The sequence below is a fragment of the Thermobia domestica genome, chromosome 11 (assembly GCF_964235325.1).
Source record: "Thermobia domestica chromosome 11, izTheDome1.hap1.1, whole genome shotgun sequence".
Taxonomy (NCBI): domain Eukaryota; kingdom Metazoa; phylum Arthropoda; class Insecta; order Zygentoma; family Lepismatidae; genus Thermobia; species Thermobia domestica.
The window spans coordinates 147,259,564-147,273,816 of record NC_137464.1 but is presented as its reverse complement, the minus strand read 5'-3'; positions in this window follow the sequence as shown (position 1 = coordinate 147,273,816).

Genomic DNA, 14,253 nt, shown 5'->3' with positions numbered 1-14,253 from the left:
CTAACCAGTACTAACGTAGTACTAACGATTGACACTACTTTTGTATAATTTGGAGAATATTTACAAAAGTGGCGATTCTGGCTTGACGTCAAGTGAATATCGCCATTTTAATTTTTTTAATAACTTTATATGGGTGTGAGTACTAACGTTGTGCTTGGAGTACTAACCAGTACTAACGTAGTACTAACGATTGACACTACTTTTGTATAATTTGGAGAAGATTTACAAAAGTGGCGATTCTGGCTTGACGTCAAGTGAATATCGCCACTTTAATTCGTTAATAACTTTATATGGGTGTGAGTACTAACGTTGTGCTTGGAGTACTAACCAGTACTAACGTAGTACTAACGATTGACACTACTTTTGTATAATTTGGAGAAGATTTACAAAAGTGGCGATTCTGGCTTGACGTCAAGTGAATATCGCCACTTTAATTCGTTAAAAACTTTATATGGGTGTGAGTACTAACGTTGTGCTTGGAGTACTAACCAGTACTAACGTAGTACTAACGATTGACACTACTTTTGTATAATTTGGAGAAGATTTACAAAAGTGGCGATTCTGGCTTGACGTCAAGTGAATATCGCCACTTTAATTCGTTAATAACTTTATATGGGTGTGAGTACTAACGTTGTGCTTGGAGTACTAACCAGTACTAACGTAGTACTAACGATTGACACTACTTTTGTATAATTTGGAGAAGATTTACAAAAGTGGCGATTCTGGCTTGACGTCAAGTGAATATCGCCACTTTAATTCGTTAAAAACTTTATATGGGTGTGAGTACTAACGTTGTGCTTGGAGTACTAACCAGTACTAACGTAGTACTAACGATTGACACTACTTTTGTATAATTTGGAGAAGATTTACAAAAGTGGCGATTCTGGCTTGACGTCAAGTGAATATCGCCACTTTAATTCGTTAATAACTTTATATGGATTTGAGTACTAACGTTGTGCGTGGAGTACTAACCAGTACTAACGTAGTACTAACGATTAGTATATTTTTCATTTAATTATTAGTAAGTGGCGATTTTGACTTGACAAACGTGCAGTTTCTCCGTTTACTCCTCTACCGTTCGCAAGAAAATTGAATTTTAAAGTGGAGGAGCAAGAACAATATGCCCCCCATCCAATGATACAGAGGAATGGATGGTGGCATTCGCTTCTACTTCATTTGCTCCCATTTGCTCCTAAGTTTCTCAATTTGCTTCCCTTCTGTTCCCAAGAAAATGGAACATTAAACTGGGGGTTCAGGAAAACGTAGTCCCAGCACCTCGAATTGAAAATAATTTCAAAGAGGAACGGATGGCGACATTCGTTTGTACTTGGCTTGCTTCGCGGTAGCTATGTTTACTCCCTTACCATTCCCGAGGAAATGGAACTTTAAAGTGGAGACTAGAACAAAATTGTCTCAATATCCCACTCAAATATTTATAATGTCATAGAGGTGCGGATGGTGGCATTATTTTGTACTTCGTTAACTTCGATTTGCTTCTCAGTTGCCTGGGTTGCTCTCCATTAATATTTTGTTTTTAGTAGTTTGGGTGTTATGACCGTTGATGGCAATGATTGTCATGATATATGAAAATAATATTAATAACATACATATAGAGAAGGTAGGAATTTTGTTTAATACTCATTTAGAACCAGTGACTTAGTTTAGTACAAAGGACATTTTTATAGTTATTGTTGCAGCGGATAATGTTAACGAATTTTGTTTCACGTTGTCACACTTGCTAGAGGTTTCTGAAAATTATGTACTTTACCTTTTTAGTCAGCCAGCCAAGCCTCGGAAATACAATAAAAAATGAACGGATGGCATTTGTGTGTTAGGAGAAGGTATCCACCGTAGGGTTATGGTACAATGATGCCTGTAACACGCCTTGCCGGATGCCAGGCTGGATTTTTGGGGGAAAGTGCCTAAAATGGTGAAAACAAAATGGCGGTCTCCAAATTCTTATTCTATACAAGAACTTCCATTTTTTGCGGTGGATTTCCAATATTTTGACACCAAACTTATAGTTTCCGGATGCGAGCTATTCGCTCATATCCTTGCTCTACTCTGAAGATTTTAATAATGGCGGAAAGCAAGATCGTGGACACGAAATCTGCATATATGTAAAAACTATTCTTTCCCTTTAATGATTTTTTAATATTGTCATATGAAATGTCACTTCTTTAGGCAAGAAACTTGTTTCTATAAACTATTTAATTCTGAATATCTTCAAAATGGCGCAAAACAAGATGGTTGATTTGTAGTTCGTATGCATAGAGCGCCATCTTCCGTTTTTATAGACTGACGTGTTTTCAAAACTACTGATTTTCCAGATTGTACATTTCTCTTAATTTTTATTTTGTCATAAGATTCTAAAGAATTGAAACAGGTAGAGCTATGGTACGTAGGTTCTTGTGACATGTCTTTTAGGATTCAAGGCTGAATTTTTTTGGAGGGAACGAACACAAAATGCCGGACAATATATTCCTAACCTAGAGGGAAATGCCCTCTTTAGCTGTGTATTTTTCAATATTTTGGAGTGAAAACTCAAGTTGAAATAATACATGCACAGATATGTCATTAATATTTCATATCCCATGACAATCGCTGCCATCAACGGTCATAACACACAAACTACTAAAATCAAAAATGAAATGAAAAGTTTTACGTCCCACGGTTATGCCGGTTAGGCTAAAGGAGACGGTGATGATGAGTAATGAATGAAATGGTGGAATGAGGGAAGTGGAAGGAACCGGGAGAACCCCGAAGAAAACCACACACACGGTGTTTGTCCACCACAAAGTTCACTTGGCGGGGGCTGGGATCGAAACCGGGACCCCAAGCACCAGAGTTAAACGCTCTACCACTGAACTACCGCGGCTGCCTACAAAAACAAAATAAACACAAGAACAATAGTTGCCAGTTGATTTGCATATAGAGTAGTAACATAAAATTGCGTTTTCTTGGAAACATTAAAGGAACACACAAACAACTTCGGAGCAAATCGGAGGATAGGCAGCAAAAACAAACACCAGCTTCCATTATTTCAAATCTACATGTAGTGAGATAGGGGGAGGGCTCAGAATATCTTATTCTAGAAGAAATTTAAAATTGCTTTTTTTGGAGAACTATAATGCAGAAAAAAGAGGAAATGTACTCTAAATCGAAGCGAAAGCAGTACAAAGAAACGCCACTTTCTATTCTCATCTGCGATTAATTTTAATAACGAGGGGCTTGGGTCAATGTTGTTCCACCTCCCACTTTGAAAGAGCATTTTACAGGGAACAGTAGGGAAGAAAGTGAAACAATTCCAGAGCAATTCGGGGCAAATCACGCCAACAATTATTTCTTACTACAATTTTTAGGAGCTTGAGGACTGGGATCACATTAACAGACCAACCGCTTCAAAATTCCTTTTTCTTAACAACAATCGGAGTAGACGAGTACTCAGAGCAATCGTGGAGCAAATATGAGCAAACGAGATATAGCCAACATCCACTCCCCTCTGCGATCATATTAGTTAGGAGGATGGCTGAGATCACGTGTTTAAGTTCTGTTTACTCGAGAACGCTAGGAGAGCAACCCAGGCAACTGAGAAGCAAATCGAAGTTAACGAAGTACAAAATAATGCCACCATCCGCTCCCCTATGACATTATAATTATTTGAGTGGGATGCTGAGACAATTTTGTTCTAGTCTCCACTTTAAAGTTCCATTTCCTCGGGAACGGTAAGGAAGTAAACGTAGCTACCGCGAAGCAAACCAAGTACAAATGAATGTCGCCATCCGTTCCTCTTTGAAATTATTTTCAATTTGAGGTGCTGGGACTACGTTTTCCTAAACCACTAGTTTAATGTTCCATTTTCTTGGGAACAGCAGAGGAGCAAATTGAGAAACTGTGGAGAAAATGGGAGCAAATGAAGTAGAAGCGAATGCCACCATCCATTCCTCTGTACCATTGGATGGGGGGATACAACCAAGTTGCTCTTGCTCCTCCGCTTTAAAATTCCGTTTTCTCGCGAACGGTAGGGGAGCAAACGGAGAAACTGCGGAGCAAATGGAAGCAAACGAAGCACAAACGAATGCCACCATCCGTTCCCCTCAGCGATTATTTTTCGTTGGGTGGGGGCTGTGACGTCGTTGTTCTGTTCCCCCCACTTTAAGGTTACATTTTCTCGGGAACGGTAAGGGAGCAAACGGAGCTACTGCGGAGCAAATGGGAGCAAACGAAGTACAAACGAATGCGACCATCTGTTCCTGTCTGTAACTGTTTTCAATTCGAGGGACCTTTTTCTGGTCCCTCACTTTAAATTTCTATTTTCTCGAGAACGGTAGAGGAGCAAATGTAGAAACTGCTGTGAAGTGACTATGTATTGGAAGTAACTGTGAATTTAATTCGCTAATTTGTATTATTTTATTAAATTGCATTATCAACGACAGAATCATGAACTTTTGAAAATTCATCGCAAGGAAACTTTGATCAAGATTGTACATTCTCAGACAGCTTTTGTAACCGCATATTTGTTAATAAACACGACTAGTTTCCTCATTCCTTTCTTCATACCTTCAAGCATAGCCTGATACTTCCCGATTCTTTGAACTCTAAAGTCATCATTCTTCAGCGACACAAAACCAAGGAGGACACAACAACAAGGGGTATTCGATACACGATTAGGATAGGTGCAGGATCAACGAGAGAAGCGGATCGCACCGTTGGAGAATAACCAGCTCCATAGTCAAGAATACCATTCTGTTGGTTTATCACCGCAGACTTATTAAGCTTCAGCAGACTAGTAGAATGAAGGTGTAGGAGGACATCATGATCATAAAGACGCATTATCGACGCTCCTTGCAGATCAACACGATAGGGATCCATGTGTTGACATCTCCAACTATCCAGGCTGTTCCAAGGGAAAACATTCATCGTTCCAGATGACTAGGACGACGCCAGATTCGTTGGATCTATCAGGCTAGTGCTCATCCTTTATCTTTTAATCATAACCCTTCTCTCTCTCTCACCTTTTCCCTACTAGTCATATTTCAAAATTAGAAACATTTGAATTTTATTTAAATTCAATCATAATTTAGTTATTAAGTACCGTGTTGTGCATCAGTTCCATCCCCAATAGTTACTTTATTCTATGAGTATTTTTAGAGACTATTCTGAGCTACAACTGATGGCACAGCACCGGCACATGGTGAAGATGCTGTGAGGCTTACGCCTTTGTTACGATCCGAAAATTTCTAGAGATTACAACTCTACGATTAAATTTTACGATTCTAAATATTTGGATAGATAAGTCAGGTATTTTAAAGATTTTAAACGGTAGAAACTATGTATTTTGAGTAATTTGTGCAGTGTAATTTATAGTTTGTCAAGAGAAATTGAGTAGAGCTACTTTTTAGCCCACTCGCCCACCCTCGCTACGTTTATTCATTTGCTCTGTTAGAGTAATTTTTGTTTTATTGTTAATTAGTTGAATGATTAAGTGGGTGAGAAGAGAAAATTTTGCCGTTATTATATTTTGTTTTTTTTTGTTAGTATATAAGAAGTGTTATTTACATTTTGGTGTTGGATATATATATATACATAGTAGTGTAAGATATTTACGATAAGTGTAATTTTGAAAATAACAATAATGGAGAATACTAGTGCCATATCTTCTGCTATAGATCGTTTAGTAGAACCCCCCCAAATTTTCTGGCAAATTGAACGAGTCAGTTCAGTCATTTTTAGTCATTTTGAGGATTTTTCTGTTTTTCATAACCTACGTGATGTACAGAAACGCCATTTGTTGCCGTATTGTTTAGAAAATGGGGCTCGTGCTTATCTGTTAGCTTTACAATCAACCGCAGAATATGATAATCTCATGTATATTCAGATTAAGAAGAAATTAATAGAGGCTTATGTAGATATTATAGTTTAGCAAGTTTTAGAGCAAGACATGAGAAATAGGGAGCAGTCAGATTGTGAACCTGTCTTAGATTACATTTTTCATAAGTGGAAATTAATACTCGAGTACGATCCGAACATGCCAGTGACAGAACAAATTAACTTGATAATCGATGGGTTATTGCCTTCATTCTATTCTGTAATCGTAAGAAAATCTTATAAGACTGTTATTGAGTTAGCAAAGTCCTTAGGTTTAGAGGAAAGAATTGATTTTCTTGTCAGCATGCGTAGTCAGCAAATGAAGTCCTTGGCAATAACAAACGAATACAACATACATCCTGTTAGTAATAATGCTATACAGCAAAAATAAAATATTTTAGATATTAATATTCAGACCGCAAATGAAACTATAAGGCAAACTGAAGAAAGAAATAGCTTGATAGCTCAGTTAGACGATATCAAAGTCCAGTTACAAGATTTGGTGCAACGAACTGCGCTCGCAAAAGTTTCTCACGCACATAAAGGAAAATCTGTGTGTATACAATCTTATGAGCATTCGCATTTGGAGGGAAGAAATCCATCCATTCCATCCTTTCATTCGCAGCGTCTTGCTTCTGTCAATGCAGTCAATGTAAATGAGAATGTTAAATCGAATAATAGGAATAAAGTAGACAATAATATGTGTAATAATGTTAGAAATAGTAAGCGATATTATGTTCCTATTCAATATCAAGCTGATTTGCCTCATGTTAAAGCATATATTGATAATAAGCCGCATTTATTTCTATTGGATTCAGGCAGCACTGTTAGCATAATTTCTGGTGATAGTTTAAGTAATAAGCATAAAATACTTAAAAGAACGACTTTTATCCGTGGTATCACTGGAAATTCTCAAGAAAGTGATCAAATCGCTTTAGTGAAATTTAAATTAGGAGGATAGTATTTTACGCATCCTTTTCGAGTGTATAAAGATTTTCCGTATAATAGGATAATTGGCCAAGATTTCTTAAAAAATCATCTTGCAATGGTAGATCACAATAAGAATTCTTTTACTTTTGTTAGATTTGGTATTCCTCCAAGAGTTGAATTGTCGCCATACGTATCTTTTGATGAAATTTCTAACCATATAGCGAAGTTATATAAACCTCAATTTTTAGTAGCTCGCTCTGTTGTTTTGCCTCCTAATTCAAGTGTTCAAATTACATTAAAAAAATTAAATGATCTTGCGGGAAATCGCAATTTATTAGTTCCCAATGAGTTAATAGATACGCAGGCAGAAATCAGTTGTAGACGAAATTCATCCGGTAATTTATGTGATTAATCCTACCAAAAGTAAACTTTACTTGAAAAAAGATGTTGTTTTGGGTTTTGCCGAACATGTTATCAGTGATACCAACCTCAAGAAACAAAATAGCACTAACAATAAGGTTCATCAAGTTAATGCAGTAGATACGAAATCTTTTCCTGAAGGTTATGATAAATATCGTGTAAATGTTAACCCTGAATTGTTACCACATCAACAACAGCAATTATATGATTTAGTAGAGGAATTTTATTCTAGTTTTTCTTGGAATGAATTTGATTATGGTTGTGCTAAGAGATATAAGCATAAAATTGAATTAGTAGACAATATCCCAGTAAATCGACCCCAATTTTCGATACCATTTCATCTACGTGATGAGATCAAAAAACAAGTAGATATTTTATTGAAAAGTACGATCATTGAGCCTAGTATTAGTCCGTATAATTCTCCAGTAATGCTTTTTAAAAAGAAGAATGGACAGTGTAGATTTATAGAAGACGCAAGATATATAAATCAAAAAATGGTTCCTGACAGTTATCCGGTCCCTCCTATCCAGGATATTTTGACTAATTTGGCAGGACGCAAATATCTATGTTCTAGCGACGTTTTTGGAGCATTCTTTAATATTCCCCTCACAGAAGAATCTAAACCTATTACAGCTTTTTCGATTCCGGGCGTGGGATCATATCATTTTAATTTTCTCCCACAAGGGGGTCAAGACATCTACCAGTGGTATGAACAGATTAGTGAAACTCACCTTAGAAGGTCTTCCACAAGATAAAATATTTGCCTATGTTGTCGATTATTTTTGGTGCAGTGATAGTTTTGATGAAATTCTGCAGTTAACTCGTATGTTGCTTCAAAGAATAAAAGAAATTGGTTTAAAGCTCTCCCCAGAAAAAAAACAGAATAGGGATATTTTTCATTAGATGTTTTAGGTCACACTGTTAGTAAAGATGGTTTGTCTATTTCGAAACGAATAATAAACTCAATTTCCAACTATCAACGTCCCAAAACAAAGAAAAAGGTCAAAAGTTTTTTAGGATTGGCTTCTTTTGTTCGTTCGTATTTACCTAATTTCAGTCAATTAGCAGAAGCGTTACTTTCTTTGTTGATAAAAGACGCTCCTTTTCGTTGGAAGGACGCACAGGAGACAGCATTCAATAATATCAAACAAGCCATCATTTTAGCACCATGTTTAATGAGATACAAGCCTGATTATCCTCTGTATCTCTATTTTGATGCTAGCAAAGTCGCTCTTTCTGGTCTAATCAAACAACCTCAAAATTCACCTGACGACACAAATCTAGTACCCATTAGTTATTGTAGTCGTGCAACGTCTCCTAGTGAGAGAAAATTACACCTATATCAGCTTGAATTACTAGCATTGTTATACTCATTACGTTTATTCAGATATTTTCTTTTGGGACGTCATATTTATTTGAAGACAGATTGTCATAATTTAATTTATTTGAAGCAAACAAAGAATGTAAGTAAATTTTCCAGATGGTTGAGTGAAATTGAATCGTATCAGTTTACTATTTCACACATCAGTGGCTCCAGTAATATAGAGGCAGACGCCATTCCACGTTTTTCTAACCCCCCTAGAGATTTGGAAGATGAGAAAAGAATCAAGAAGATCCGAAAATTTTGTTTACTAAGACCACAAATTCATTTTCAATTTTAAATGAGCCAAATCTGGCAACAGAACAGCGTAAAGATCCGTTTTTAAAGATATTTTTTCTTGGTTGGAACAGAAAGAAAATAGAAATCCTAAAATAGAACGCCAAGCATTATATTTTACTATTAAAGATGGAATTTTGTATAGAAAACAGAAAACTTCTCAAGGTATAAAACTTTAGTTGCAGTTCCTACTTCTTTGCGTTATAAAGTTTTTAATGCTTGTCATACGTCTGCATTGGGATCATCTCATTCTGGTTATTCTAAAACCTATGATATGTTAGTAAAAACAGTGTAATTTCCCAACATGAAGAAATATATATATCAGAAGTGTAAAGAATGTACGATATGTCAAGTATCTAAATCGAAAATTGGTTCTCCGTATGGCACATTGCTTACTTATCCCTCAGTTCCCCCTTCTATCGAGTCCACATAGATGTAGCTGGGAATTATTCCCCCAATAATATGTTAAATCACAAATATTTGGTAGTTGTAGTAGACAGTTGTACTAGATACATAATTGCAGATTCCCTACCTGATGTTACAGCAAGTACTTTGGCTTCATTTCTTTGTCATAAAGTAATTTTAAAGTTTGGAATTTTCTATGAAATTGTCTTAGACAAAGGTAGTGCATTCACTAGTGGACTATTTAAAGAATTATGTGCTATGATTGGTGCTAACATGCGTTTTGTAAATGTACATGGGCATTACAGTAATGGTGTTTGTGAAGTTAGTATTAGGAACATAGAACAACGATTGAAATCAGCTTTATGTGACAAGGATTTAGAAGAATGGATTGACTTATTACAACCCATAGTTTTTTCGCTTGACGGCAACAAGAATTTATCGTCTCAAATTTCACCATTTGAATGTCTTTTTGGCTTCAAACCCAGGTTACTTCATCAGGCAATTTTAAATACCCCGTGTCAATACGAAGATAATGCCATTCGTTTACAGCAATTACAAGAGATTAGAGATAAAGCGCAAGAAAATCTTTATAAACGTCATAAAACGGCGACAAAATTTTTTGACAAGAGACATACGAAACCTGTTTTTAAAGAGGAAGAAAAACTTTGGATTTTAGACACCACAAGTAAAAAAGGTCACGCCAAAGCATTTAGCGGAAAGATTATTGGTCCAGGCATAATTGAACGTGTGGAAAATCCAAATTCATATTTTGTTGAGTATAAGACCGCCCGAGGATCTTACAAGATAGACAGCATAGCGGTCCAGAGATTGAAGAAGTTTTATGAGAAGGAAAACCCGGAAGAGGAAGACCACCTTGAAGACTCTGACGAAGAGATGTCTATCAACGTCTGCACGGAAGACCATACGATGAAGAAAAAGACGAGACGCGAAGACCATCAAGGACCACCAACTGAAGAGATTTTCAACCCCAGGAAACAATGTTTGGAAGAAGAAATTTTCATCCCTTCTCTTCATATTAAAGATGATGTGATTGCCGAAAATTTACCAACGTGGGCATATATAGGGAAGAGTTCTTCAGATGACAAACCGAAATCTGCTTGTAATACTGCCATCAATCAGAAGATTAGTATTTATAAAGGTAACATAGTGGACATAAAAGCGGATGCCTTAGTAAATCCGACGAATGAAACCTTAACTCCTTTAGGTGGCGCAGATAAAGCCATTCAAGAAGCAGCTGGATCTGAATTTTTAGAAGAATGTTTGACCATATCATCATTGAAGCCAGGAGAAGCGAAAATTGCCAATGGTTATCGTTTACCAGCTAATTATGTAATTATGACATGCGGACCACGGAATTCAGACAAGAAGATTTTACTAGAGACATATAAAAATTGTTTTAAAGTAATGTTGGATAATGATCTTTCCACAATTGTACTACCTAACATTTCGACTGGAACATTTAAATTTCCGAAGTTAGAAACTGCCAAAATTGCCTTGGCTACAACAAGAATATTTTTAGAGGAACATTTTAATGACGTAAACCGTGTCGTATTTTGTGTTTATGATAGAGAAAATTGGGACATTTATCAGCGATTACTCCCCATATATTTTCCTATTGATGAAGAATCTGTTAGTCCATCTGTCCGTACGTAACTTGTATGTGGATTACTTTTCTTGAAGATTGGATTGTGGATATGAACACCTTGCCGATGGATGATGAACTTTCTTTTAGCACTGGCCACGCTTAAAAGTTAGTTTATCTTGGTTTTGAATTCTGCATCCAAATCTACCGGTAGACCACTTTGAAACGTAGAACACCTTGAAACTTGAAGTACTTCAAACAGTTAAACAAGAAATCTTCGAATCACCAGGTTATTTACGATCAGCTAGCCTCGTTAACAAATTTGGAACACGTTAGTATCTTCAAGAATTGTACCATTTCATTTGATTGGACAGCGTATCACTACAGAAGTTTCTTACTTTTATTTTTTTAAATGTGAGTATGTGAAGAATGGAGAAAATCAACGACATGTATATGGATAGATATTTCGATGGATATATTAAGAAGATGTAAGAAGATTGAAGTCAAGATTGCAAGAACCATCCTCCATCCTTTTAGATGTCTAGGATTCAATGCCATGATTGATGTCCAGCATTCGATGCCCGAAGACGACATGATTAAGAAGAAAGAAGATGAAGATAAGAAGAATTTATATGTTAGTTAGGGTTGTAGGTTATATGTGGTGAATAGTTCTGTCGTGTTGATTTCATATAGTTTGATTACAGCCAGTATATGGGGCTATAACAATATCTTGGAAATCTTTTCCAGTCTACGGACGCTTTAAGCTTAAATAATTTAAAGCTCATTTTTCTCAAACTGAAATCAGTACCCTTCTTGTGCAGTCTGACTTTACTATCTTTGGTTAGCTAGATAGTATTACACCGTTTTTCTTCTTCTCGCGTATTAGTCACGTGTGCTATTAAAGTTATTTTCTGCATTAGAGGAACACATACATATACATATATATATATTTATAAAATGGTCTACATTGGATTTTACACTTATGAAATATTTATTTATTTATTTGATTATGATTTTATTTTATTATACGTATCTAAGTTTTGATAATCTGTATTAGTGATAATTAAATTTAGTATTATTCCTACCTTTCATTTCCCTTCCCTGAGCACTAACGGAACTCCACACTAACGTTTTAAAACACGTCACTCACAATGATATTATGCAAGCAATAATGTTTATTTTTCTTTTTCTTACTTTCCATCTTCCCAGAGACGCTGTTGTCATACCTTCAGGTTACCTACTGAACTACATGGACTATCTCACAAACGCACACTCAGCATTTTGCAGTCAAGGATTAATTCAAAAAAACAATATGTTATACAAGGAACTCCTTTATCTCCAACAAACATTTTTTTCTAATTTCTTCAATATTATTTTTTTTGTACTACGGAAAATTAAAATTTCGTGCATTTTCAGTTTGGAGGAGGGGGTGTGAAGTGACTGTGAATTTAATTCACTAATTTGTATTATTTTATTAAATTGCATTATCAACGACAGAATCATGAACTTTTGAAAATTCATCGGAAGGAAACTTTGATGAAGATTGTACGTTCTCAGACAGCTTTTGTAAACGCATATTTGTTAATAAACACGACTAGTTTCCTCATTCCTTTCCGCATACCTTCAAGCATAGCCTGATACTTCCCGATTCTTTGAACTCTAAAGTCATCGTTCTTCAGCGACACAAAACCAAGGAGAGCACAACAACAAGGGATATTCGACACACGATTAGGATAGGTGCAGGATCAACGAGAGAAGCGGATCGCACCGTTGGAGAATAACCAGCTCCATAGTCAAGAATACCATTCTGTTGGTTTATCACCGCAGACTCATTAAGCTTCAGCAGACTAGTAGAATGAAGGTGTAGGAGGACATCATCATAAAGACGCATTTTCGACGCCCCTTGCAGATCAACACGATAGGGATCCATGTGTTGACATCCCCAACTATCCAGGCTGTTCCAAGGGAAAACATTCATCGTTCCAGATGACTAGGACGACGCCAGCTTCGTTGGATCTATCAGGCTAGTGTTCATCCTTTATCTTTTAATCATAACCCTTCTCTCTCTCTCTCCTTTTCCCTACTAGTCATTTTTCAAAATTAGAAACATTTGAGTTTTATTTAAATTCAATCATAATTTAGTTATTAAGTACCGTGTTGTGCATCAGTTCCATCCCCAATAGTTACTTTATTCTATGAGTATTTTAGAGATTATTCTGCTACAACTGATGGCACAGCACCGGCACACTGCGGAGCAAATGGGAGCAAACGAAGTACAAACGAATGCCACCATCCGTTCCTCTCTGCTATTGGGTGTGGAGGCTGGGACCATGTTGTTCTAGCCCCCCACTTTAAATTTCTATTTTTTCGGGATCGGTAGGGGAGCAAACGTAGAAACTGCGGAGCAAATGGGAGCAAACGAAGTACAAACGAATGCCACCATCAGTTCCCCTCAGCGATTATTTTTCGTTGGGTGGGGGCTGGGACGACGTTGTTACTTTAAGGTTCCACTTTCTCGGGAACGGTAAGGGAGCAAACGGAGCTACTGCGGAGCAAACGGGAGCAAACGAAGTACAAACGGTTGAAGTGGTTTTCGAAGAATTGCGTGATGGTGGGGGGCCAGGATTACGCACGCGAATAGTTGTAAAATCCTACCTGCAATCATGGTACTTTGTGCTTTAACGCTTTAAAGAAAACAGTTCAATTAAAAATTTATATTTCTTGCGGTTATTGCATGATTAAACTTATAGCGGTTGTGCATCCCTTGCATTTAGATGTTTCATTTTTTTAAAATGGTCTATTGCTGAAACTTCACCAGCAAGCTTATTTCACATTGGAATCATTATTTGATCATGTAAGCTGAGTGACTTTTCTTGTGCAGAACTTAGTTTCAAAATATTAGAACCCAGAAATGTGTTTTCATTGCCCATGAATTATGGGTAAATATGTATATACATATGAAAGAACTTAAATATATCTTTAAAGCAGATTTCATATCTTTACTTTATCAGCGATCTTTCACCTGTATCTACTACAGTATCCGTTGAATTGCTATTATTGTAAACCGATCAACTTCATAGATTAACGATTACTTTTTTTTTACTTAAACTGAAAAACTAAAAGCTTTTTATAGAACCAGGGTATGCATTTCTTTACTAAAAATAAATTATGTCGTAAGAGTTTCCATAACGTAACGTTATCTTCCTCAGACGTTAATATGTATGTTCATATTAATGTAGGTAATAGAGATATCATAATATTAAATTGCTGATATTCATTGTTGCTTATTACTTATTTTTTAATTTTTTTGTCTTATTTGATCAATAGATGCCTTCAATAACTTTTTATAAATCATTGTTTAGTTAAGGAC